This window comes from Triturus cristatus, chromosome 9, assembly GCF_964204655.1.
Source record: "Triturus cristatus chromosome 9, aTriCri1.1, whole genome shotgun sequence".
Lineage (NCBI taxonomy): Eukaryota > Metazoa > Chordata > Amphibia > Caudata > Salamandridae > Triturus > Triturus cristatus.
Window position 1 is genome coordinate 26,469,363 of NC_140592.1, and position 27,485 is coordinate 26,496,847.

The window sequence follows — 27,485 nt, forward strand, 5'->3', positions numbered from 1 at the left end:
AGTACTAAGCAGATTACAAAGTGCATAGAATGTAAATAGGTCAGTGGGTTACTCCTTATAAAAGGGACATAATTTTGTTGCTTGCAATGTATAAGTTAAAATCTTAATATAGGATTTGAATTTATAAAGTACAAGTAACAAAACGATGTTTCCTTTAAAAGCAGTAACCCATTGACCTATTTACAATCTACGCACTTTGTAATTGTAGTGAACTATTAACTTTTATGAAAGAACTGCATGCACGCTGAAAAGTACACAATTGAACAAAGATTAATGTTGTAAAAAGGATTAATTTGGACAGAAATCTATTCTCATTATTAAAGAGAACCCCCACACTATTGTATTCCTTTTTAAATTCTGAGTTTGTGCTTCTCCAGACCAAGCACTATTAAACTATACTGCCTACCAGGGTGACTCCTACACCTTGTAGTCCTCTGTGTTATGTAACATATCCTATATGCTGAGTTACACACGTATGATTGATTGTCTCTGTGTAATATGTGTGTGTGATGCAAAGTGCCCTGACACTCTACACTGTTAGGAGTGGCGCTATATGTGCATCTGAGAGAGAGTGCTACATATGCATCTGAGAGAGAGTGGTTATGGAGACTTGGGCACTGTTAAAGGGTGGTGGTGATGGAATCCGTGGTGGAGGTGGTCCTTGGGGGGTGCCAACAAACATTTTCTCACCGGGCGCCTCCAGCTCTAAAGCCGGCCCTGCTCTTTTGATATGGTTTACCCTTCTGTTTTGGTCGACCGTCTTGAGAACTTCGACATTAAGGGTTTGGCTCTAAAACTGATCAGCTCCTTTCTGTCCAACAGGGAGTAAGTGGTTGCTCTGGAAGATTTCACCTCTGCCCCTCTTTGCCTTCCATGTGGGGTTCCTCAGGGCTCCTCTTTGAGTCTTATCCATTGTTAATGTGTATGTCACGCCTGTGATCAAACTTATTTGATTATTCGGGTACAACGTTTTATCCTAAGCCAGAAACTCACAAATAGTTGTGTCTGTCTCTTCTTTGCAGAGAAAGTGGCCAAACAATTCCACATCTGTAGGAGCAGCATCACTGACTGGATGCAGAAGAATTGTTTAAAACTAGACTCAGAAACAACTGAGGTGACCCTCTTTGGCAATGACACCTCGAACTGGAATATTATACCGCACGGTGCCTCTGATCTTGGGTCCCGCCCACTACCTGACCAGAAAGCAAGAAATCTGGGGATCATCTTTGCCGCTATATTAGCGTTTACTGACCATACCAATTAGGTAACATCTTCCTGTTTTCCCACTCTACGATTATTAAAAACAAATCTTCCCTGTCTCCCTATGGAGCTAAGAAAAACAGTTATCATTGCCGTATTTGTGTCCAAATTAGATTACTGCAACGCCTTATATGTAGGCTCCCAAATTTGGGTACAACGTAAATTGAAGACTCTTTAAAACACAGCAGTCCTGGTACTGATGAACATCCCTAAATTTTGGTTAGTCTCGCAACCCTTAGGGAACTGCAATGATGACCAATTAGGGCGCAAATCAATTTCAAGGCCTTCTGTTGGGACCTGCGGTCCAGCGCAGCGAGACATGTAAACATTCTCAGAATCAAAAAAGTACATTGGGGATAAAGACGTTTCTCCCATTCCACCTGTAAATGGTGGCACTTAATGCCTGACTATATCAGACCTCAGCCAGATTTTCTAAAGTTCAGGAAACAACTGACAACTTGGCTTTCTGCTCCACTGTTTAAAGCACAGTTTCCCTGCCTGTGTCCTCATGTTTGACACTAGCGCCAAGACGCAGATTGGTATTTGTGTACTTTATACAATTATTAACTTTAACATTCACATTTTCATTGTTTTTTGTGGGTCCTAGATACTTTAGATTGTTGTTAGGGATCTTTATTGGATTTGTTTTATTTTTGTATTTTTTGGATAATATTTTTCTGTTTTTGGGGGATTACTATGTTTGACAACGTGGATACAGAGAAAGATCTGCAGCTATAGAATGGTAAGTCTTTTTGATTTAATTTCTTTAAATGTTATGTTTTATTGTTTGTGTAAATAATATGTGATTTCTATTTGGAATTGTGTGGTTATGTGTTGCTATTATTTTATGAGATGGATTGAGTTCGTTTTTTAGTTGGTGATGGTTACAATTGTTTGTTTAAATGATTTATATATAATTTTATTGTCTCAGTCTTCATTAACATTGGACTTTTATTTAACTTTAAATTGATGTAATAAAATATAATATATATAATAATGATTTGTCATGTTGGTTAAGATTTTGTAATAGTTTTTAAGACTTTGATAGGTTTCTATTTATTATTTATAATATGCTTTTGGTTATTATTGTAAGCAACCTACTCCTATGTTATTTATGAAGAGTTTGACTTTAAATTGTAGAATCTCATATATTCTTTTGGCTTGTTTGCAAAGTTTAGGGGCAATTTGGCTAACAGATTGGTCAATTTGTGCTCTTTTTGTAATGCATCTATACATGTAGATTGTAGGTTGGGTTCTGCCTACTGTGGATTGGAAGGCATTGTATCATCCTTCCACTCTGTTGTTTGTTTTGGCTTCCTGTGCCAAGGTGCTGTCACAAACATTCCACCATGCTATTTGAAATTTGGGTTGGCATCTGTGTCCGGAGCGATTAAGTCTCCCAACCAAAGTGTCTTCGATATAGCCCATCAGGGGGCTTAGTTTGCCTTTATTTTAGTTCGTGAAAGCCATTTCTATTAGTAAATTGTGGTGGTTGGCTTCCTCTTTGACAGGGACATTGGCTAGTGCTATATACTGTTTTTAATTTTAAAGACAAATTGACTGTTTGTAGAATATTCTGCACTTAGTGCAGATTGATAGAGGTGTCTCCGTATGCTTTTATTGAAAATTATAGTAACAGCCTTGTATGGCTGTTTGGGAGTAAATTGTTTAAATGGTTTGAATCATGGCTTGTTCAAAGTCTGTGATTATTTTATGGGGTAGTAGGTATTTGTTTTGGTTTATGTTTAATGTGGTTAAGAGTTCATAGTAGTGTTGCTTTCTTTATTTGGTAGTAGAGCACATATAAACGGGATATTTTTATTTTGATACTCACCATGCATGATGAGTAAATGGTTCGGGACATATTTTAATGGTGCCATCCATCATCCAGGTTTGACAATGACTTAGTTTTATTAAGTTATTTGCTGTAGAAAATATTACGATTTTCTTCTCAAAGTTTAGGTTTTGTACAGGGAAAGGTACTTTGTTATGTGTCAATATTAAATGTTCAAGTATTTCTACGTTTTGGTACCTTCTAGAGGCAAGAGGAGTTAGCATCACTGGTGCCATTTTTGTTTGTGCAATTAAACGTTTTAAAGTGAGCATAGGTGTAAGTTGGCCTGTGATGTGTTTGGGGTCTTTAGGCAGTATATCTATAAGGATTTTGGTTGTGGTTTCCTGGGAGCTAGTCCTTCCTTTCTTTTATATCCTGCGGTACCTCCCTTACTTCTTTTTCTGTCACAGTTGGAGGGTGATTGTGCTCTCATACTTAAATTACAACCTCATCTTAGCAGTTACCCTCCCATAGCATGCGCTAGAATAGTATTTGGTACATTTCCAATTTATATTTTTTGTTGATGTACTTTCTTGGCTATGGGTGTAGCTAGCTCATGTGATTTACTAACTGCTTTCCTTTCTGCGAGGTTGTTTTTTGCAGCCTCTGTCATTGTATCCGAAAGTAGTGTAATAGTATGTAATATGTTTCTTATTTACATGTAAAACTATGTAACTACTATTATTTTGTATGCTGCTTACATGTGTGCTCTATTTAGATGTTTTATACTGTTTGGCAGCTTTTTCATTGGGGTGTTTTAATGTAGAGCACGTGCTTTTGTTTCTATTGGATGATAAAATAAAACAATTGCTTCATTTTTACTGTTCATTTGTCGGTAGCTTGTAACGGTTGAGATCGTTAGGTTTATTTTTACTTGCTATTTGGGTGAGTTCATAGTTTTTTATGAATTTATGTATACACTTATTTTCTTATGTCTTTTTGCTGGTTTCTGATAGTTATTTTTTTCTGCCAGTTTACCACTTTCCAAGTTGTGGTGTTTTCTTTTAAGAAGTCTATGCAAAGAGGTAGAAGTTGGGGTGTATTATGAATTATTTGCTAATTTACAATTTGAAGTTTAATAATAAGTTTAAATATAAGTTTTACTTCTATGGTTAGCTAGTTGCTGAGATGTTTGTATTTCTTCTTTAATAGTCTGGTCAGAGAATCCGGCAGAGTTTCCTCATCTTGCAGTGTTTGTCATTTTTAAAGTATTTAGGTTATAATTCGTGCACCTTTTATACTGTTGATTTTACTGTTTTGTTTGTTTTACTTTTAGTTTGATTTTTTTTATGAGTTATGTCCTTCTATGGTAAACACAAATTTTGGTTTTATTTAAAATGTAATGGATGTAGTATGATTGCTTTGAATATAATTTTTTTAATGAATATATATATATCTATATCAGTATTTAGGTTGTTGTCTAAGTGTTTCTAGTTAATGGTAATATTTTATGGGGTTTTATTGTTATGATTGTAGTTATATAATTTATTGGGGTGAATGGTAAAGATTTTGGTGTGTAATATATTCATATTTCATTTAAATGTTTGTATAACATGTTTTAGGTCTATTTCTAATAACTGTTTTATGTAAAAAGTGATTTTTAATATTTATTGAAGATAATTACATTTTTTTGGCACTATTACTCTAGCCAATATTGTGTGAATCAATTTTTCTGACATATTATAGGTTTATTTAAAATTACAATATTTTTGTTTCCGATATTTGCCTTCTGCACCCACAGTTGCTCAAGCTTGTATGTATATCCGGGTGTTCATTTACTATGACTTCACACAACGGGAGTTGCAAGGGAAATCTGCCATATTTACAAAGATATGGAGCATTTCTGCTCTCTCCTTGTTCTGCCGCACTGGGTGCTGCCTAGCGCCAGAGCAAGAGTGCCTGTGTTATGGGCAGGATTGTTTTTGCACAGTAAGAGACACCTTCCTGCACAAGAACAATTCTTAGGGGCGTTTTCATCCTTCCACGTGCTGCAGAAAACAGCACACTGGAAAGAGGACGAAACAAGGAGAAATAAAGATAGGTTTGCTTGTTGCGCCTATCTTGGGTAGGTACACCTTTTTGGCGCAAACCCATGTTTACGAGTCGTTGTAAATCTGGGTGTACATACAGATATGTGGGTGGATGCATGCAAACACCCATGCACCACTCATGTAATGCCTACGCGATGCAAAATAATGCAAGGCAGCGCTACGTTGTTACAATGCATTGCGTTACTTGGCATTTACAAAACCGGACAAAGTCATGCAAAGTGGCTTTACATAATTTAGTAAATGCAGAAGACATTTTGGAGTCAGGCTGTACCAAAAAAGTGATGAAAACCCAATGTGAAATCCCATTACATCTGGGCCCCGATATATTCACCTTGTTGGTGTCCAAACTATTGAGTCTTGACAGACGTGATAAGCAAAGATAGCCGGCTAAGGGCCTGGTTGAGAATTTGGACGGAAATATTAGGTTTTCCTATTTCTTGAGATGAGCTACCTCTGGTGGAGAGAGCATCGGTGTGATTTCCTACTCCACAGGGATGGTCAGCAGCAGACATAAATGTAGTATTAACTCAAGAAATTAGAAGATTTCCCTTTACCACCCAGCTCAAAATGTGACCCTAGATTTCTAAATTAATGTGGTTAATTATAAATTCAACTTCACGAAAACACCCACAAAGCTGAACCAAAGCTCGGAAATCTGATGGCGAGACACAAGATTTTCCAAAAGCCCCATTATCAATTCATAATGGTACCCTTACTTTTAAAACACCAGGTGAATTACCATCTCACTTTTAGATCTCCCTCTGAGTAACATCTCACAGCTCAGGTCCTTCATTTGAACTACAGTCTGGGTAAGAAATACCTTACCCATAAGTGGTTTACAACCTTTTTACCTTCATACAAATCATATTTTGATTTATTGTGTCTGAAATGTTCAGTACACAGAGTTCAGGAAGTCTTTATAGGGAAGAAAGCAGGTATGTGCTCACAATCCGTAAACACCCGCCAGGTCGGAGGCAAAGACCAGGTACTTGGCAATGGTGCGATTACTTAACAGGTTTTAAAGAATCCTGAGAGCTCATGCTCCTATAAGACCAATAGGAACAACTTTGGGACATTGTCTGAGTTTGCAAGTCGAAGGCTTAACATTCTTAGTGATGTGAATAAAACGCCACAGTTCAATATGTGTTATTGAGTACAGTCTCCAGCCTGGATACTGCCAAGACCGTATTTGATGTGGTGTACAGAAGGACTGGCTCTATGCCATCCAGGGATCTTACATAAGACAAGGCCAAGCCAAGTAGGGCACGCTTTAGGCGCTATTGATTGTCAATTGCAGGATGGCCTCAGAGTGATGGTGCGGTTGCCATGCGGGGGAGAGGAGACTTTTTGACAAACACTGGTTTGGGCGCCCTTGGGGGCATATCAACAAGCCGGTGATACAAACTTATCGCCGCTTTTGTGGCCGTTTTCGGCCGAAAAGCGGTGATAATTTTATCGCCTAATTAGCAAGGTCACGCTGACGCGTGACAACTTGCGTTAGCGTAGGAATTCCTAACGCCCAGCTTGGCATCTCTAATGAGATGCAAAGTGGGCGTTCCTGACCTAACATGACAGGAGAAATGTCGCTAAGCGACATTTCTCCTATCATCAAGCCCCACGCTATGAAGCATAGCGGCAAGAAAAGTAGCGATAACCCCTGTTATCGCTACTTTCCTTACGCTTGCTTCAGGACTGACTTAGCCATAATATCCTATGGAAGGTGGATTTCATGGCTAAGTTTGTGAGTCCCTATCAACAAGCTAACGCCACATTGCGTGAGATTATCGCTGGGTTTCCAGCGATAATTTCACGTTAGGCAGTTAGCGCTAGGATTTTTATCGCTTTTGAGATAAGCGTTGCCAATAGCACGCTATCTCAGCGATAAAAATACACGCTAGCCGGCGATAATTATCCTACCGCTAAGAGCGCTTAGCGATAATTATCGCCGGTTGATATGCCCCTTGGTCTATTAAAAATGTTTGTGGTTTTATTTATTTATTCATTTCTGCACCAGAGGAAGCTGAGTGGTTGTGCATAAGTCTTCGATTCTAGAACGTTTTTAACATAAAATGGCGGTGGTTATGTTCTTGTTGGAAGTAAGTGCAGCACAGAAAACAGTTTTGGGTGGCATGGATGACGCCTTTAGCGTTTTTGTTTTATGTATTTCACTTATTACAAGTATTCAGCCTGGACCAGACAAAAGCAACAGAGTTTTGTACATAGAAAAAGCACATATACAGTCTGAATTAAAAACAGGGAACACAGAACAACAAGCATTGGCAAGCCACCAGGTCTGGCGTATAACTAGAAGTACCTGATGCTTCCATTTGGGCACTCATTCATCCAGCTGTGCACTCGGTCAATCATTCCTAATTCTTGCAGTCAGTCAACCATCTTTGTCTGATCATAAAAACAGTGTCTAGATGCTTCCATGCATTTGTTCACTAATAGATGTGTGCATCATCTTTGACGTAAGAAAAGATTCATCCACCCATTCATCCACCCATCATCTCACATTTATACTTACCCACTCGTCCATTCACAGTGGCACAAACACAAATTCAAACATTTATTGGAAGTGCACATTTAGCTACACCTATTGGCTTTGTGGCTAGTCTGTGAGGAGGTGAAATGTGACTAGTCCGTGAGGGGGTGAGAGTGCAATCAGTATTGTAAGAATGGCAGTTTGTGAGATGTATGAAAGTCCAGTTGGTTGCTTGGGGCGGCTTCTCTTAGGGTATGGCAATGCTGTCACTAGTGTATGATTTCCGGTGTGAGATGTTTGAGAGGTTTTAAAGTTCTGCTAGTAGTGTGAAGGAGCTAGTCTGTGCGGGCCGTGAGAGTGCTGTAGGTAGTTTGTGATTGTTAGTCTGTGAGAGATGTGAGAGTGCTTCTGGTAGTGTGTGAAGCTTTTTTGTGAAGGGTTTTGAAAGTTCTGCCAGTAGTGTGAAGGAGCTAGTCTGTGAGGGCTGTGGGAGTGCTGTCGGTAGTGTGTGATTGTTGGTCTGTGAAGGGTGTGAGAGTGCTTCTGGTAGTGTGGGAATCTTTTGTGAGAAGAGTTTGAAAGTTCTCCCAGTAGTGAAGGTGTTAGTCTGTGAAGGGTGTGAGAGTGATTATGGTAGTGCGTGAAGCTTTTGTGTGAAGGGTTTTTAAAGTTCTGCCAGTAGTGTGAAGCTGCTAGTCTGTGCAGGCTGTGGGAGTGCTGTCGGTAGTGTGTGATTGTTAGTCTGTTAGGGTGTGAGAGTGCTTCTGGTAGTGTGTGAAGCTTTTGTGTGAAGAGTTTAAAACTTCCGCAGTAGTGTGAAGGTGCTAGTCTGTGAGAGATGTGAGAGTGATTATTGTAGTGCATGAACCTTTTTTGTGAAGGGTTTTGAAAGTTCTGCCAGTAGTGTGAAGCTGCTAGTCTGTGCGGGCCATGAGAGTGCTGTCGGTAGTGTGTGATTGTTGGTCTGTGAAGGTTGTGAGAGTGCTTCTGGTAATGTGTAAAGCTTTTTTGTGAAGGGTTTTGAAAGTTCTGCCAGTAGTGTGAAGGAGCTAGTCTGTGCCGGCTGTGGGAGTGCTGTTGGTAGTTTGTGATTGTTAGTCTGTGAAGGGTGTGAGAGTGATTATGGTAGTGTGGGAAGCTTTTGCGTGAAGGGTTTTGAAAGTTCTGTCAGTAGTGTGAAGCTGCTAGTCTGTGCGGGCCGTGAGAGTGCTGTCGGTAGTGTGTGATTGTTGGTCTGTGAAGGGTGTGAGGGTGCTTCTGGTAGTGTGTGAAGCTTTTTTGTGAAGGGTTTTGAAAGCTCTGCCAGTAGTGTGAAGGAGCTAGTGTGTGCGGGCTGTGGGAGTGCTGTTGGTAGTTTGTGATGGTTTGTCTGTGAAGGGTGTGAGAGTGCTTCTGGTAGTGTGGGAATCTTTTGTGAGAAGAGTTTGAAAGTTCTGCCAGCAGTGAAGGTGTTAGTCTGTGAAGGGTGTGAGAGTGATTATGGTAGTGCTTGAAGCTTTTGTGTGAAGGGTTTTGAAAGTTCTGTCAGTAGTGTGAAGGAGCTAGTCTGTGTGGGCCGTGAGAGTGCTGTCGGTAGTGTGTGATTGTTGGTCTGTGAAGGGTGTGAGAGTGCTTCTGGTAGTGCTTGAAGCTTTTGTTTGAAGAGTTTTGAAAGTTCTGCCAGAAGTGTGACACTGCTAGTCTGCACAGGGTGTGTGTGCTGTTGGTAGTGTGTGGCTGCTAGTTTGTGAGAGTACTTGTGATATTGTGCAACTGGTAGGCTGCTAGTATGATGGGGTGCGAGAGTGGAGTTGGCTGTGTGATACTAGAGTTAGACTGCCGTTGGCAGAGTGTGGCTACTCATCTAAGGGGTGTGTGAGAGTGGTTCTACCCTTTGAGGGATGTGAGAGTGGCGTGAGTAGTGTGTGAGACTGCTAGTGTGAAGCGTGTGTGAGTGCTACCTATCAGTAGTGACAGTCTGGAATTCAATCATGGTCTCCTGGTGAGGAGGCATCAGATACATTAATGACAACTTCAGACAATGGAGGATTCTGAACTTCAAAGCGCTATGTGTAGGAGGCAGATTTCAGGAAGAGAGGTTAGCTCCACACTGCACACGGTTGTAGAAGAAACTACGGGGCATATCAACGAAGAATAGCGATAAACATCGCTGAGCGGGTTTACCACGTATTAGCATAACGCCGGCTATCGCCGGATTTAATCGCCGAGATATCGCGTTATTTACAATGCATATCTCCACGGTGATATTAAATCCGGCGATAGAGGTGAAATCCGCGCACATCGCTGGAAATCCGGCGATACAACGGAAGCGATAAGGTAAACCTTGCTAATAGGGAGATGTGGATTCAGCCATAGAATCCACCTCCCATAATATGTATAGCTAAGTTTGCTTTTCAGCAGACGTTAGCTATCGGCGTTATCCGCGGTTAGCGCGGATTCCAACGTCAGTATTGGTGTCCTGGGCCAGCTTGTTGAAAGGGAGCAGTGCTGTAACTCCTTGTTTCCCGTGTTGTGTTAGTGGAAAACGCCCACTTTGCATCTTATTAGAGATGCAAAGCGAGGCGTTGGTAAAAAAGGCTGCTAACATGCGCTAATGCATGTTGGCACTGCCTTGTAAATAGGGCAAAAACCGATTTTTTGGCTTATTAAGCCAAAAAAGCGGAGATAAGGCCCTTGATAATATGCCCCTACATTCCATAAATAGGAGTTGCCATGACAACGGAGAATGCTCTGGTCCTCTTAATCACAAGGAGGAAAAAAATAAACAATAAATATGCATGCCACATAACGTCTACTATGGTAATAAATAAATCACATCCTCTTGAGAGGCACTGTTTAAATAGGCATAGAGCACGACCACAAAATGAGAAAAAAAAAATTACCTTATGAATAGGCTTGAGTGATAACTTTCTAATTTGCTCCACAGTCATTGCTTAATTTAAGCCGGTGGTTTCCAGTGCTCGGCACCAACACTTAATTGTCAACATGGGCACTTATGACATGGTGGCACTGTTTGTCTAAATTAGAGATGAACACAACAGCATTTGTTAATTCAATATCCATTTAAAATGACTAATGCCTGCTGCCCAAGGTCTTCATACAGCTTTGGGGGACTGGAATAGTCTGGATTGTCGCACCGGCGGGGTCTGATGGCTGGTAGTTGTGTTGGTTCTGTCATTGGCAGCGCTGGCAGGGGCCATGGGTGGTGCAAGCTGCAGTGGTCTCCTGAAGAGGGCCCTGGCACTTCTATTTTTACAAATTAAGCACTGTCCGCATTGCTGACATAAACCCACAGTCTCAAGCAAAAATACACCAGAAATGGAAGTCTTCCTATTCAGAGAAGAATGCTCTGATCCTCCGGCTGAGATAAACTATGTGTTCCCCATGGAAACATGGACTGAAGCCCCCCATGCCATGCAGGCATTGCCTTTGACGTTCCCATTGCGATGCCTGTTTCCTGATCTGGCGGGCGGTTCCTACATGGGTTTGGTGGTCCCACTACTTCACCGCCAAACTCATAATAAGTCCCTTAGATAACACCAAATCTAGTAAGTGTATATTATATATCGATAATTGTACTAAAACCAAAAGTTTCCGGCTAATGCCGGACCTGAAAATGGTTGCCCTATGAAACAGAAATAAGGAAAAACATTGCGGTAATAAACAGGAAAAATATGGATTCTAAAAAAGAAGAGAAAAAAAGTGTTTTTTGGCCTGGTGTAAGCCAAGACCTTTTAAATGTACTAAAATAAAATGCATAATATACTTACTTAAAGGGGCTTTCAGCCACTCTCTTCACCCATTGGCCTGCTGTTGTGCCAGTGCCATTTTGCTTCGAGCTACTACAGCATAAAGTATGAGGCCTACTTAAGCCTCTGGTTAATATTACTTTGAGTGGCTGCATTTAGCTCTTTCACAAGGTGGACATCCACACACACTGTAGTTCACTTTAGTGCGAGTTTTGCCTGATGTGATAGTCGGATGCATTTGAAATGAACGCAGAGAACATTCCAGCTTTATCAGTTCCTGTCTCCTTCCAGTGCTGTTGTAAGTTTTTTGTGAAGTGGATTGCTGCCTTTTTACAGTATAGCATATTGTTTTCTGAAATATTTCATCAATGGTTCTTTGATGAACTTTGCCCCAGGAAGAAAACCTAAATTCATCATGTTAAATTTGCAGGGCACTTTTAACAGTTTCATGTAAATTGATTTAAACATAGATGAGGTGTAATATGGGTTCTAGTATATGATATTTTATCATGTGAACCCACTTTCCGTCCTTCTTTCCATTTTCTTTCGTCCCTTTCTTTGTTTCCTTTTTTGTTTCCTTCTTTCTTTTTGCTCTTTCTTTTTGTCTTCTTTTTTCCATATTTCTTTGTTTTTTGACTTTTCTTTTTTCTTTTTCTTGCCTTCTTTATTTCTTTTTTTCCTTCTTCCTTTTACCTTTCTATTTTTTGCCTTTCTTTTTTCCTTTCTTCCATTCCTATTTGTCTTCTTTTCTTCTTTCACGTTCTTTCCTTTTGCCTTCTTTCCCTTTTCTTTCATTCTTTCCTGTTTTCTTTGCTTCTTTCTTTCCTTTATTCCCTTATTTCTCTTTCACCTTTTATTCATTCTTTCTTTCTAGTGTTCTTCACATTTTTCTTTCCCTTTTTGCATCTTTGCTTCTTGCCTTCTTTACTTTTACTTCTTTATTTTCTTTCTTTGCTGCCTTCTTTCCTTTGTTCTTTCTTTGTTGCCTTTTTCTTTCTGCCTTGTTTCTTTCATGTTTCCTTCTTTATTTCTTGTTTCTTCTATCTTTTTATTGCATTCTTTCATTTTTTTCCTTCTTTCTTTTTTCCCAACTATCTTTGCTTCTTTCTTTGTTCCTTCCTTCCTTCCTTCCTTCCTTCCTTCCTTCCTTCCTTCCTTCCTTCCTTCCTTCCTTCCTTCCATCCTTCCTTCCTTCCTTCCTTCCTTCCTTCCTTCCTTCCTTCCTTCCTTCCTTCCTTCCTTCCTTCCTTCCTTCCTTCCTTCCTTCCTTCCTTCCTTCCTTCCTTCCTTCCTTCCTTCCTTCCTTCCCTTCATCCCCTTTTTTTGTCTGTGGTACTTCCTTTTTGTCTGCCTTTCTTCCTTTTAATTTACTTCCTTACTTTCTTGCCTTCTTTCTCAAAAGCTAGGCTAGCATCTAATGCAAGACCAATAACATTTTAGGTTTGTGCAGCCAAGACCTTTTAATTTTACTAAAAGTTTGTATAACATAGTTACTTATAGGGGGTTTAAGCCAGACTTTATCCGTAAGTCTGTGACTGTGTCATTCATATATTTCTTACATCTACTCCAGCATGCATCAAGGGGCAATGTTAGCCCATTTCAGCTATTGACTGACTTCACTATGAGTTATGTCACGCTGCCCTTTCACAAGGAGCACATCTCCACCCAAGGTAGGTCCCTTCAGTGCCGGGTGTACCATGTGTCACGCTGCCCTTTCACAAGGAGCACATCCACACCCAAGGTAGGTCCCTTCAGTACTGGATGTAGCATATGTCACGCTGCCCTTTCACAAGGAGCACATCCACACACAAGGTAGGTCCCTTCAGTGCTGGGTGTACCATGGTGCTATGTACTTTTTAGCGAACAGAAAAAACATTTTGCCTTTAGCCACTTTTTTTTTTAGATTTAATGGGGGCCCAGCAGCTTCCTGAACAATAAAGTTTTGCAAAACCCTGACAAAAGAATTGTCGAAAAGACCTATTGTGTTTGCCAATGATTGTTTTAGTTTGTAAACGGCAAGTGCTGCAGTTATCTACTGGTGCAGATATTCAAGTTGGAGGCTACAGCCAGGGTATAAGACTTCCCCAGGTATTTCTGGAGCCTACATATTTTAACTAAGAAGCTTTATTGGTTTCCAAACAACACACAGGACATACACAGTACCATTATCTAGACAGTACTACATTAAAAATAAACAAAAGTCTGATTTTAAAGAACAATACCTTAGTATTCCCACCATCTGTTCCAAATCTTCCAATGCTTCTGTGGGCAGCCCCCTGTGGCATAGATAGGATTTTCCTTTTGGGCACACCAGTCCACTTCCACCCTCCATTCCACTGATTGGGGGGGGGCCTGTGAAGAATTCCACCAACCAGAGAGGCGAACCCAATGAATGTCCGTTCTGCCCATTGGCCACCAAGGTCCTCAAGAATGCCCAGGAGGGCCACCCTAGGGGTAGGATCCAGGGGTCGGTCAAGCACCCTTGAAGGTTCCTGTGTTATCTTCTACGAATAGTGAACCACCACATGGGAAAAGTGTGCTCCAGGCGCAGAACAAAGGAAGCAGGTGGCCTGGGGAGTTGTACTGGAGTCATGTAAGTCAAATGAAGGTAATGTAGCTGGATCTGTTCAAAGCGGGTGGAGATGGCTAGCGCTCGGGGGAGGCATTCTAGCTTCCCTCCCATCTGTGTTCGCATTTCCATGATCCACGCCTCCCACCTCTGTTTCATTGTGCCAATCAGGGACAGGGCATTAATGATTAGAGAATGGTAGACCCAGGAGATACCGCCCCAAGTAATATTTCCAGCTAATAATTTAGCTTAGAGGGTGCTGCGCTCGGGAATATCAGTGCCCTTAGGGATGTTGGCAGTGAAGGCATGGCAGAGTTGTAGATTTTTATGAAATTGTACCCGGAATAGTTGGTAGCATCATTTTTGTAACTCTTGGTACATCTGCACATGGCCCCCTGCCAACACATCCCCAGAAGTGTGATGCCTATATTATCTCAGTTTTTGAACCCCTCCAGTCCTGCTGTATGGCGTAACCACTTTCCTTTCTATAGCGGACTCAACAGCGTCTCAGCCAGTGCATCGAAGACAAAATCTCCAGCACAGGATGATCAACTGACAGACTGTGGGATTGGTGTGCCATACTCTATACCCATCATGTTGCCAATGCCTAGCAGAGTTAGTTCTCCGCAGTAGGCTGGATCGTCCCCTCCACCGCTACGCCAGTCGTTAGTTGCGATCAGCTGTGAGGCCTTATAGTAACAGTGACGGTCTACCATTCCCAGGCCTCCATCGTGCAGGGATTGACGACAGTTGGCAAATGCGATCCGGGCACAACCAACTGACCAGAGAAAGGAACGAATGGTGGGATTGAGGTTTTGGAACAACTGGATAGAAATCGGGAGTGGGAAGTTTAGACTGGAACCTAAATTTGAACACTTGCTTGGCATACTCATGATTTGAATTTTATCTCATCCTCAAGTGTTGTTTGATGTCACTTACATTTTTAGGGCTCGCGCCCTGCATTGCAGAGCGCAGCAGTGCTCGTGCAGGCGAGAGCCCTTTTGTCCGGGGTTTGAAAACGGACCCTGGAATCGCACACGCTCGTGCGTGTGCTTTTCCTGTTAGGTAACAGAGCACGCAATAGGCCAAAGGCGGGCGCATTGCTCTGCCCATGGCCTATTGGTGTCTGTTACGCGCACCAAAGCCCATATGTTTTCAATTATCGTGCCCAGACACGGGCACGATAATTGAAAACATATGCCTCGCAGTGGCGCGTGCGCCCCACTCGCGGGCGTGTTTTAACTGCGACGGATTTATCACACAGCTTCTAACTCCTCTAGTCAGAAACACGAAAATGAAGTAACGGGTGAGCAGAGGTCATGTAGGATGTTTATGGATCGGAAACAGCCAAGAAACGTTAAGCGCTCTCTCTAATAATTAACAAATGAAAGCAGCCCTACGCTTCCAGGCTATCTCTGGAAGGGGGCAAGAGGTGGTAAGACGCCATGTAGTGGTTGCCAGACCACCGTAGATGTGCCCGACCCCCTGGCCTACATCTGGGGGCCCTGTGCCGGGGGGAGGGGGTAGGTTGTGCCACTAGTCCCAGGTGTGTACTCTAGTCCGGGCCAGGATGGGGAGGGCTGCGCATGCAGACCTTTGTAGATTGGAGGCACTCTCTGCAGCAGTGGTTACAAGGAGAGGCTTCTGTGTCCCTAGACCACCACGTGTACCATGACTCGCTAATTCCCCAACCCCAGCGTAATCCAGGCATAACCATTGGGTGGGGGGTTTATGAGCAGGCCAGACAGCACCCAGGCCCACGTGGTGCAGACGGTGAAGTTGAGGGGGGAGGGTGATAGTTGGACGGCTAATGATGAGGATAGTAGGCCTTCGCCGCTCCCCACGCCTGAAGATCACGGCGTTATGTTAGTTCCGACCTCAGCGGCAGGGCCCAGCCTTCTCCCAGCCCCCTTCCTTGGAGAGTCTGATGTTCTTCTTTATGTCTTAATGGCGAAGGGCGGCGGGCAGCAGGAGCCAGCGTGTGGTGTGAGAAGTGCCGCTCTCGCTACAACACACGTGGATCGGGGCTAAAATAGAGAATGCGTCGCCATCTAGGTCAGATGGAACAGGAGGGGGAAGAGGCAGATGCCCCGCTCAACAGCCAGGCCACCTGTGTCCCTCGGAGCGCCATGTTATTAGGCCTTTATGATAGGTTTGAGCTTGATTTGCGGGCACTCCGGCAACATGTCAGGCCCATACCACCCTCTCCCTCAAAACACAGGGGCGCTGATGAACCAAGGGAGGATGTCGGACCACTGGGTGCAGGTTGGGCTCCCCCAGCAAAGGTACTCACTGCGAAACCAATAGATGTGGGAAGGGCACAGGCACTGGATCTTTTAGGAGAGGATAAGGTGACAGACGGCGCAGCCCCCAGCCTCCGCGAGCCATTCAGTGTACCCAGGAGTCTCCCCAGCCTCATGGGCGGTGCGATGGTGGCCGTGTTGAGGGACGTTACTCTGCCACGTCTGCCGGGGTGCGATGGGTGGTAATCTCGGTGTGTAGGTCTGGGAGGCTAGGCACAGGTTGGCCCCCACCACATGGTGCGTGGGCCCGGTGGGCTTTTCAGTCCTCAATAAGCAGCTCCAGCAATCGCTCACAACGGGTGGCAGGCAGCTGTGCCGGCCCGATGGTGCGTCTACGATGTGGGGTTGCAGACCCGGGTTGGCCACGTGGACAATGTGTCCTCCTTCGTAGAAGCGCCCACAATCAGCCTGGGCCACGGAATCTGCCAAGCCTTGCCCGCAATCTCGGGGTGCCAGTCCAGGCCACACAGGCGCAGCTAGTCACTGAAGGGCACAATGGGGGAATGGTTGCGCCTTTGGCCCAGGCAAAAGGCTCAAACGATGCCGGGGGGGGGGGGTCGGTAAAATGTGGGCTGTCTGTGTAAGGGTAGTTACTGCCAGGATCAGTACGGACGATGGCAGATCATGGGTCGTGGTGTAGAGCAGCTCTAAAATACATCCGACATCTTTCCATAGCTGACCACGCCCCCACTGCCAGACTCATTTGAGTTGACTGCGCAAGTGTGATTAAGTGGTCAACCACACACACAACCACACACACAACCACACCGTCAGTGCACACTTTCACCAGGCACAGACACCATCAGTCTTCAGTGCACGCTTTCACCGGGCACAAACACCACCAGCCGTCAGTGCACGCTTTCACCAGGCACACACACACCACCAGCCGTCAGTGCATGCTTTCACCAGGCACACACCACCAGCCGTCAGTGCACGCTTTCACCAGGCACACACATCACCAGCCGTCAGTGCACGCTTCCACCAGGCACACACACCACCAGCCGGCAGTGCACACTTCCACCAGGCACACACACCACCAGCCAAGGTGCACACATCAATTGTTAACGCGTCCATAATTAACTATTGTAGCAATCGCAGTATGGCACACTTTACTTTTAAACATATTCATCTAAAGCGCAGCATGCCACCATTGCTACAAAAATAAATACACCTTTTTTTGGCCTACAATTTATAGACTTTTGTTGCAATTGGTGTTGCAATATTTAGCAATGCCAATAGCTCAACCTTAATTAATGCGAGACCTATTGCATTGCAAATGCTTGTTTATATTGCGGTTAGATGAATATCAGATACTCATTATGCCATCTTGTTAAGAATAGCTTAAGCAGAAATGCACGTCCAGCCCACTGCGTAGCTGCTGCATTCTTAGCATGGGTCCACTAAATACGACAGAAGGTGTTCTTCATATATATGATCTGACCTGTGGAGGTTTTTTTAGAAATATCTAGGATGTTATGGCTACAATTGACCCATTAAAAGCACAAAATATCCTTAACATTTTTAAAAAATACTTCTTTGAAAAATCAATGAATCAAAAATAATAGAAGGAAAATACGACCCAGAGAATGACAGAAAAACCTACTCCCAACTAGGAAAAGAGTTATTTATGTACCCATAAATTTCCAATTTTAGGGGCACTTTTTTTGCAATTGTATCACGATTGCAAAAACCTCTTATAATTATCATGACTGCATAAAAAATAATTGTGGCTGACGTTGGGTGAGATTTTCAGCTCATAACGACTCAGACTGATTAAGGCACTATGCCAATCTGGTACAAGCTATGTAATTTAATTGCAAATGTTTTTTTCTTGCATATGAAGCAAGGAATTTAGAAATGTAGCACAAAGTAGCAAATACATGCGACGGGGACATAGAGGCAATAGGCTTCATGGAAGGAACACTTCAACAGACCCCAGCTGTTTCTAGGTTTCAGTTTTCTTAGTTAGAAAAGTTGCAGAAAAGACAGTAGACCATGTTCTATGTGGGATCAAATTATCGACGTGTGTATTATAACTGTACGGTATCATTCAGATGGGTTTTCTTTGCAATAATATTGGTGTTTTTCCCTTTTGTTTGTAAAATCAATAACATTTGGTTTGAAAGAAACAGACGTGCCTCCCTTGACGCCCTGGTGGTCCAAATGACACGTGGCTACGTCGGAAGAGGCGGGGCTTCCCCATGCAGGCTCAGGAGACTGGGTAGCAGGCCCACACAACTTAGAGTTCCCTGCTGAGCAGACAATATTCCCCATGTGGCGGCTTATGAAGGGGGGGGGGGGCACCGTTGACTTTAATGCATGCAAGGGAAAAGCCCCCTCCCCTGGCTGCTGATAGGTCATAAAATACAGTCATATTTAGGTTGTAAGGAGCGCCCTCATATTCCTGGACCCTGGTGCCACTACCCCTGCTGCCCTCATGACCAAGGCCAATGATGCAGCCGGAGTACTTCCACCGACATGGCAGCAGCAAAACTCTGCAACGTCAACTGGCTAGCCAGCCCCTGGCGGCTTGTCAGCAGCTGTATGTGTTTTAGAAATAAACCCTTTAATTATGGGGCGTGTTTGCGAAAAACTAAAATGCCCTCAACATGCTGGGACTTTTTTCCAGGAGCACGGCTGAGGTAGATTTCATTTCCTGTTCAGGACTGCTGTGCCTTTGAGGGGGGTTGCAAGGAGTAATAACAGCATTGGGGTACCCTAACCGGGAGGGGCTTCCAGCGCCATGACACCGGTGCTGTTAGGAAACCAGCCCGCTGCAAGGGCGTATCTGATGTTCGGACTGGCTCAGCCTCTAAAGGAGATGAACTTCCGGAAAAGTCATTTTTCTCTTGCGAATTTTACATTACACTTACTTTGAAATAAGAATCCAGGGCATCCGTTCACCTCTAGATATCTTTCATGCTTCTGTCTTCAGTAAGGGCCACATGTATGAAACAATTTTGCATTCACAGAAGGTGTAAATCGCAAAATGTGGCTGCTTGCAACTGCAAAATTGCCTTTCATGATGTATGGAAGGCTTTGCAGTCGTAAATTTAGGTAATTGCAATTTTTTGCGATTATCTAAAATTGCGAATGCAAATTGGGAATCACAATTTGCGATTCTGTAAACACATGTATGAAGTATTGTCCAAATGCAAGCTGTACATTTAGGTAAATACAATTACCAACAACTTCAAGTCGATGGTAACCAGGTGCAAACTTTGAAAAATGCACAAAGCTGCATTTTTCAAAGTGCTATGTTGGGCACACATGACCCAAGGGCATGTGTGCGCTTTACATGAGCACATTACATTTTTTGGGGTGCTTTAGGGGGGCCTTAGGCACCTGGGCACCCTTCACTTTGCATTCGATAATTTGAGATTACCAATTGGGTAATCGCAAATTAGCGAATGCAAAACCATTCGCACCTATGGGTCTTTAGGCCCATAGGAGTGAATGGAGTAACATTACCTAATAGCGATTACCTATTTACCGAATCGCTAATAGGTAATATTCAGGAATCGCAAAATCTTTGGTGATACCTTACATACATAGCATTTTGCAATTACCGAATAGCGATTTGGTAAAAATCGATCTTTTGGTCATCGCAAAGTACTATTTTGATACACGTGAACCTAAGATTCTTAAGTTTGCCCAATAGAAGATATGAGATGCCTGCAAATAGAATCTACTCTTAAGCATCCAGCATTATCTCCCTGAGTTTAGACCACCAAGGTGGCCCCACCCTTGAAATAGTCACCTGCTGGTGTGCTCAAACTCCAAGTGACATTAAATCATCCCGATCCAGTAAAGCCTACATAAGCTCAGATAAGCAGCATCGGACCCTCCTGAAGGACAACAATAACTTGAGCCGGTTTAATGTAAATCTTTGGCCTTCGTCTTGAAGAAGATCTATTCTTATGGCCCCTTTAGATGCCGTGGTGCTGGCCGTTGATGAAGGCGTGCCAGGGCTTTAGTTTTGTGGAGCCTCTTGGTGGCCTTCAACAACCATGTCACCCTACCATGAGAATGCAGAAGACAGGACTATGGGGTCAGGGATGGCAAATGTGAGGTTTCACTGCGCCCCCCTGCAACCTAATCTGTCAGGATATCACCTGCAGCCCCAAAGCAATGGTTATGTCAACCTCAGAGAGTAATCTATACAAAGCCATAAAGGAGCTTCTACATACACAGTGGATCATGTTGTTAACAAAGTGCATGACATTCAGCTGCTTTTCCAGTTGCAACCACCTTCTGAGAATAATCTTTCATTTTTCAGATTCCTTTGCCCAGAATGAGTTCTGTCTGACTAAGAACTTCTCAAAAAAAAAAACAAGTAAAGCTGAACATTACGTTTTTGGATTAGCAAAAAGAGGATCTCCCTAAAGAGATATCCAAAAAGAACCCCAAAGAGGTCCACCCCCACAACCTGCCTCCTCTAAAGTCAATAATGTAGATGCTGCCATAGGCCACGCGTTGTTGAGGAACCATCAAGTGTTTAGTGTGGAGAAGGTTTCCATCAACCTCCGGCATGGGTTGAAGAAATTGTTCCGCCTCTGGGAACAGAATAAAAAAGTCAAAGGAGTTACAGCAATCATCCTAACCTGGTCTCATTATACCAATAGCCTGTGTCTAGGATGCTGTAAACATTGGATTGCAGAATTTGCAGATTTGGCCTAGAATTGAGAAAACATAGTAGCCCAATCATGGGCTCTCTTCAGTGGTTGCCATGGCAAACAGAAGTAATTTTCACTTTATGAAGCAAAGGGTGGTCTGTGAACATGCACCTTTATTTCTCCAACAAGATTTCTGTCCTAGCCAAATTTCTGACCAAGGAGGGTTCCTAGGCCGCTACGTCTACAACATAGTATAGCCACATACATATGTCGACAGTGATTGGAGCAGGGTGTTCATGGTTCAGGCAGGTAGTGTGTGGAACACGCTGCATATATCTCTCAAAAACCAAGACAACCACTGAATGCTGAAAATGTGGCTTTTCCAGACATAATGGTCTGATGTTAGCATTCGGAGCATGATCTCCTGAAGGCTCCTACCTGATGCCACAGTCGCACAGAGGTCTGACAAAGTCTTTTGTACTGATGAGCACCATTTGTGTACCAAGTAGATCACCAACAGATGGTTGTTGAAGACAAACAGACTTCTAAAAAATGCCAAAACCAATTGAAATCATAAGGCCTGGTAGAGACTGAAGGAGATCTTGCCTGGTGGCCTAGTGGCTGGAACTGATGAACTTGGAACCTGAGGACGCAGGATTAAATCCTGGTGCTAGCACTTGACTCAACATTGTGTGAATTTGCGCAAATCAATTCATCTCACAGTGCCTAAAAACACTGGTGATATATATTTGTGTAATTTCCTTCTTGATGTACATGATCTCTCAACCCACCACGTAATGTACAGCAGGGACGACTGGGACAAACACATAGGCCTGGGTAGCAAAATAGCGACCCTCATTAGCAAACCAGATAGCTAAAAAGTGGCCCCCATTCAGGCCAGTTTAAAACTTGCACAGGCAAGGTATGGGCGATTGCATGTATTTGTGTTTGTTGCAGGCAATGTTTGTGGTAATATCAAAGAAATCAGTAAAACCCAGCCCACCTGACCATAAAAAAGGTCTACAAACTGCTTAAAAAAGCAGCTCACACACTGACTTGCCAGATCAGCCCATCGGGTACTGCCTGATTGCTCTATAGGTCAGTCCGACCCTGATGTACAGCGCTCCTTTGCTGCCTAACTATGGGGCATATCAGCAACAACCGGCGATAAGTATCGCTAAGCGCACTTAGCGCTAGGATAATTATCGCTGGCTAACGTGGATTTTTATCGCTGAGATAGCGTGCTATTAGCAACGCTTATCTCAAAAGCGATAAAAATCCTAGCGCTAACTGCCAAACGTGAGATTATCGCTGGAAACCCAGCAATAATCCCGCGAAGTTTGGCGTTAGCTTGATGATAGGGCCTCACATACTTAGCCATGATATCCACCTTCCATAGGATATCATGGCTAAGTCAGTCCTGAAGCAGGCGTGAGGAAAGTAGCGATAACAGGGGTTATCGCTACTTTTCCTGCCGCTATGCTTCATAGCGTGGGGCTTGATGATAGGAGAAATGTTGCTTAGCGACATTTCTCCAGGCATGTCAGGTCAGGAACGCCCACTTTGCATCTCATTAGAGATGCAAAGCTGGGCGTTAGGAATTGTTGCGCTAATGCAAGGTTTCACACGATAGCGTGACCTTGCTAATTAGGCGATAAAATTATCGCCGCTTTTCGCCCGAAAACGGACGCAAAAGCGGCGATAATTTTATATCGCCTCGTTGCTGATATGCCCCTATGTCTTCGCCGTACAAAGACCAACACATCCATACTCCTACCAACCTTCTACGTAACCTGGAGAATATTAAAATCTGTCAAAATATCAACCAGCACAAAAAGGCAGGACTTCTTAATCGACAAGGGAAGTTACTGCTTATTCTCAAAAAAGCAATACATGTGAATCGGCACATCCAGAAATCAGTAGTTTTTACTGCCCATGAAACCTCTATCTACAGCTATACACAGATCTTTGGGCGATACTAATACAGCACATTTAGTCTTGGCAAAGAGGTGAAAATTGCAGTTAAGGAGTGTTTGTGAAGACTGTAGAAGGCACATCATGTACAATTTTGGGATAAGCAGGTATCCAAGGCATGTACAATTGAGTCTATAAACAAATATGAATGCAAGATATGTTATCCCTTTGTTTGAGAATGATATAGTGAATATTTTCATAAAAGCAACACTGATAAAAAAAACATGCCCCTCGGCTTGGCTCCTTTAATAGACATTTCTTCCAAATGCAATTGCTGTCTTGACTACATGGCCACATATTGGGACATTTCATCAGCACATTCATCTTGCAAAATGTACAAAATATATTGACCACAGTTTAGGACGCTTCATTTGATTAATGTTGAGACTTTGCTTGAGACTGCCTTTTTGTCTTTTTAGGGGGATCACACGATCAGTGCAGACTGGAAGAATATATTCTTGCTCCTGAAGGCTGAGAGAAGGGATATGAGTATAAACGTATTTGCGAAACAAATCCTTAGATGTAATGGTTCCGAAACCAGTGTACACTAAGGACTCCACTGCCCTCAATCAATCAATCAATCAATCCGGGAATTATAAGCATGCTACTCACCTGCGAGGGTCTCAAGGCGCTGGGGGGGGGGGGTACGCAGCTCCATTCAGCCAAAGAGCCAGGCCTTGAGGGTCTTCCTGAAGGAGTTCAGGGAGGGGGCGAGTCTGATGTCTGCCGGTAGCTCGTTCCAGGTCTTGGCTGCAATGTGAGAGAAGGATCTTCCGCCTGCTGTGTTGTATTCCGCTTTAGGTGTCTGTCTATAGGCTTTCCTGAAACATGTCCTTATATAGGCACAATTCACGTTGCCCTTATACAGGCATAAGATCCCAGTCCTTATTTAGGCATTAGCCATTATATCAAAATACAGGCTTGGTCACCTACATCCGTCCACCCCAACATCACTACGAGTTCTTAGAAACCAGACCCGTAAGCTCTTGGGAGTTCCCCTAGCACAGGGTTATTGATTTCTCCAAGAACTCATTTATTATGCATGAACCGCTATTCCTTAAGGGTTCATTCCTGACGTCTTTCTCTGCCCGACTCTACATCAATGCTAACATTCCAAGGCACCTACCAGGTATAAATATACCTTCCCTTGCCCAAGCAAGTAGGAGGAGACATCGACTTTAGAGGAGCCCTGACGCACTGACAAGAGACGCTGTCATCCCTGCTTGCAGAGAATTCAGCTACTAGTGTTCTGACTCCCTTTGCGGGGTGTTAGAGTTCGAGTCCCGGAAAGAGATTCCCACCTCTCTCATTCTCAAGGTATGGAGCTGACTAGAACCTAGAGGGACTCTTGGCATACCAGACTATAGCATACCAGACTTAGCATACCGTACTATATCCTACCATATTATAGAATAACCCTGGGCATAGTTCGCGTAGTAGCGCTACGTGTAGCTACGAGAAGTGCACTTCGCACTATGTGAACTGCGTAGTACACTGTTCGCGATGATTGCACAGTGCCGGATGCTTGTCCGCACTGTGCAATCATTGCAAACGGCATCTTGCACAGTGCAAGCGGTCGTTTTCTGCCGCTCGAGTAGATTTTTACTCGAGAGGCAGCTTTCTCAACGCGGACTGGTAGTTTCTCATCGTGAGCCAACGCGACCACTCGCAATGAGAAACCTGACCTCCCCGCGTTGAGAATCTCACCGAGAGGTTTATTTTCCACGCTCGCGATTGACAACTTGATGTTTCTGATCGCGAACGAGGAAAAGTCTCGCCGGGATGTCATTTTGCTCGCTCGCGGTCGTCAACTTGAAGTTGAGGACCGCGAGCGAGCAAAAAATACCAACTACACTACGCTACGTGATTTTGCACTGTGCTACGTGCAATTCGCGTAGCGCGCAGTTGCATAAACTACGCAAACTTCGCGAGCGTAGCGTAGTTGTCCACCCAGGGTTACTATAGAATACATCACCTACTTCTTACCTTGTACTACACTTAGGTTAGGTACACTGGGGTAGAACTAATTAGAGAAGCATCTTATGAGTACTCGCATTTTTAGCTTATGTTATTTATGTATATGAATATATGTGTCATAGCTAAAAGATAATGCTAGCACAGTATTATTTCTTTCTACTGCTTACACTGTACATAATATATCTCGCATACTGTCTTATGATTGTAACAGCTCATATCTCTTACAGGAGAAACAAGACTGTTCAATAAATCGTTTTATTGGAACGCCCGTCTATTCTTTCTGTGTAACTCTGAAGAAACTAATTATGCACGATTGACTGTGTGAAACTGTTATCTGTTGTTTCCACGATTCTGAGGGTGTTCCGATTCTAAAGGGAAACAAAGTTGTCATGTTTATGCGGTTGCCAGAAACTACTCCCTTCTTGTTTACAAGGAGTTTCTAGTAGCCTCTGAGTTAGCTGGCACAAAGTAATTAAGTTTAATATACTCGTTAGGGGCATACTAACCTCAGTCCTATGCAAAATCCATAGGGTATATTATTCCAATGCGCAGAGCCTATTAGGGAAATAGGAACTGCACTACAGCTGTGGATCTGTGGATGCGGGGGGTTTTAGCCAGAGCGAGGTTGGACGATCGTAGGTTTCTTTTTAGTGCGTGGACATTTATTCTGTTGTTGAGGTACTTGGGCCTGTTGTGGTGTAGACATTTGTAGGCGTGGGTGAGAATTTTGAAGGTGACGCTCTTCTCCACGGGGAGCCAGTGGAGTCCCTGCAGGTGTTGGCTGATGTGTTCGTGTCGGGGGATACCGAGGACGAGTCTGGCGGTGGTGTTCTGTATGGTCTGGAGTTTGAGGAGTAGGGACTTGTTGATGCCGGCGTAGAGTGCATCGCCATAGTCCAGTCTGCTGGTAATGAGTGCGTGGGTGACTGTCTTCCTTGACTCTGTGGGTATACATTTGAAAATGTTGCGCAGGATGCGGAGGGTGTTGGAGCAGCTGGAGGTGACTGCGTTGACCTGTCGGTTCATGGTGAGTGATGAGTCAATTTCGATGCTGAGGATTTTGGCATGGTCTGAGGGGCTGGGGGGGTTTCCGAGGGTGGTGGGCAACCGGGTGTTGTCCCATGCTTAAGGGGTGGTACCAAGGACGAGTACTTCTGTCTTCTCTGCGTTGAGTTTTAGGCAGCTGTTGGTCATCCAGTTTGCAACTTCTTGCATTCCTTTCTGGAAGTTGAGTTTTTGCGGTGGTGTGGTCTCTGGTGAGGGAGAGAATGATCTGGGTGCCGTCGGCGTAGGACACGATGTCCCTGATACATACATTTACACTGCACGCTCTAGCCCCTGAATTTGAAGTAACAATCATCCTTTAATTGGGATGAAGTGGGCCCCACACACCCCTGGGACCAGGCCCCACTGCACCTGCTGCCAGTGGCTGTAACTAGTCGACTAACGACAATCAAGTCACAAGTCTGATAGATAAAGTGTAAACTTAACCAGATTTAAAGTGAATATCGATGCCACCTCATACTGGCAAATTAAGCGGTATCCTGCACGGAAGACAACTTCATTTGAAAATGAGTTAAGAATTAGCCTCATTACATGAGGACAGTAAATAAACAATGTAGAAAGGATTCTTACCTCAGAGAGGAGACCCTCAGGCCACCAGAAGCACACAAGCATTTGCCTGACATCCACCTTTTCACCAAAAAGCATTAAGGAGTTAGAGCATATTACACAAAGGTGGTTTTCTCGGATGTATGATCGCACATCGCAAACAATTCTAATGCATGCTTTTACCACGCGTCAAAAACATCGCAAAGACCATCACACCGGCATTTTTAACAACGCACGGCGTTTCAACGCCAATGCGGTGTTTCCAATTGCCAAGTACAATACATCGCACACTGCAAAAGCGCACACCATTACAACACATATGTGCAGTCCTACCACAGTTTCAGATTGTTTTTTAAAAAATGAGTGATCCCGCCTCTAACCCCTGGCCCCCACTGACCGCCGTTCCTACGATGCTAACTCTTTTCTATATTTTTTTTTTGCGTCAATAAATTCTAAAAGTGAAAATCATACATTACCTTAATGTTTCCCTTCACATTCCTAAAAACTTACTGGGGGGTATAAAAGCTGTCGGCCACGGTGTCTCTATCCATTTGTGACTCCATTGCCCAGGTGACCAGACGTGACTCCAACGTTCCCGTGCCCAGACATCCGCCATATTCAGTAAGTTTAAGCAAGTAATGATTGAGCGTTTAACCTGCTCTTTGCAATCGGTGATTGTAGGCGATTGTAAATAAACTAATCATGTTTTTGTCTTCCCAAGGGCTTGCCTTTCACTGGCATACTGCCGAAAATCATCAAACTTCTTCTGCCAACGTTTTTCTTCTAATCGGTAAGTACACGCCCCCAATATCCAGCGACCAGGCCCGACCCTACCTGCGCCAACGGCTGAGACAGTGCATGCAGGGCCCGGCTGAGTCTCAAGAATAAAGGGTTGCAGATAGCGAAAATGCCTGTTTTTGATATGTGCCGTCTGATCCAAAGTTGTTGGGGCATATAACAGGCCTATACGGGCAGATTACTAGCGTGGTTTTAACGGCATTGGCTTATTAATAATATTAATACATACAACTATGGGGGACTTAGGACTTGAATGAT